We start from the raw sequence: 1,493 nt of genomic DNA, 5'->3' as shown, positions 1-1,493 counted from the left end.
CATATAAATAGCTTTATTATAATTCATGAAGGGAGTATTACAGATTTTATGGGCACTGCAATGTAAATAGAACAGGGAAGGAGAAACAGAAAAAAAAGAGAAAAGATGAAAGAAAGAGGAGATAAAAGGGTATATATAGGGTATATAAGGGTATGTATATATATACAGTACTAATTCATAACAACACTTATAAGAAATTTTGCAAGGTAAGTGTGTCCAGGTTTTATACACCTTTCAAAGTGTTTTAAAATGGACTGCTTGAAAATGTTTGCATTATGGCAATAGCAAACAATAAACTCAAACTATAAGCTTTCTAAAGAGAAAGGTATCACAAAAGAATATATTAAAGAAGCTTAATAAAAGTTTGAGAGGAAAGAAGCAAGGAAGCAAGCAAGAAGAAGCAAGCAAAGCATTGAAAGGACTGGCAAAACAACACCCATTCAGGTTTGGGTAAAATGCATAAGGCATGGATAATGGCTGAAAAACAGCCACCATGCACAAAGATACAGTACAGAACCTATACCTCTAGCTTGGAGTTTTGCTCAGTAGTCCAACGTCCTATGCTATGATTAAAATACAATTTCTATTCAATTTGGAAAATAATGCACTTCAGAAGCTTAAAAAACTGTTTAATGAACTGATAACAGGCTTGGAGGAAAAACAGATTTTTTTAATAACCTTGATATTTTTCCCAACACAATTAAAAAAAACTTCCAAAACACAGAAAGAATATTACTTGTCTCACCAGAGATTAAAATATATGTCTTTTTTTAATCCCACAAGGTCTGATAACAGTTTTAAAAGGTGCATAATCATCCTGTCGTAGACTTAGACAAACCAATATTGTCATTTTGCGTACACAGAGTGTATACAAAACGCAATTTCGTTTTGTACATCTGTCAAGACATTTCCATTTCTTATAGTGCAGCAGTGATCAAATGCAAAAATTTTGGGAGAAAAAAACATGGTGCAAAAAACGTATTGATATGGTCAGTTCTATGCAGAGCCTGTGACATCATTTAGTGTTTTTTCAACATTCAGCTGTTTGATGGTGGTGGGGAAGAAGCTGTTGCAGAATCTGCTGCACCGGCATCAAATGCTGCAAAGCCTCTTCCCAGAGGGCAGCAGGGAGAACAGTCCATGGTGGGGGTGTGAGGGGTCACTGAGGTGGGCAGGTGGGCTCTCCTCATTCTCTGCAGGATGTATAAGCGCTTTTGTGCCCTTTTGACCAGTGATATGGTGTTTTACATTCCAGGTGAGGTTTTCTGTGTTGTGCACCCCCAGGAATTTGGTGCTGCTGTAGGGCTGGGCGATATAGAAATACAGCTTCATCTTCTCCACACTCAGGATCAGGCTGTTGTCTCTGCACCAATCCACCAGCTGCTCCCCCTCCTCTCTGTAGTCGTGGTCGTTGTCGTCTCTGATGAGGCCCACCAATGTGCTGTCATCTGGAAACTTCCCAATGTGATAGGTGGTGAACCTAGAATGGGCAA

This window comes from Cyprinodon variegatus, unplaced genomic scaffold (genome assembly GCF_000732505.1).
Source record: "Cyprinodon variegatus isolate N-32 unplaced genomic scaffold, C_variegatus-1.0 Scaffold673, whole genome shotgun sequence".
Classification (NCBI taxonomy): domain Eukaryota; kingdom Metazoa; phylum Chordata; class Actinopteri; order Cyprinodontiformes; family Cyprinodontidae; genus Cyprinodon; species Cyprinodon variegatus.
This window is presented reverse-complemented; position numbering follows the sequence as displayed.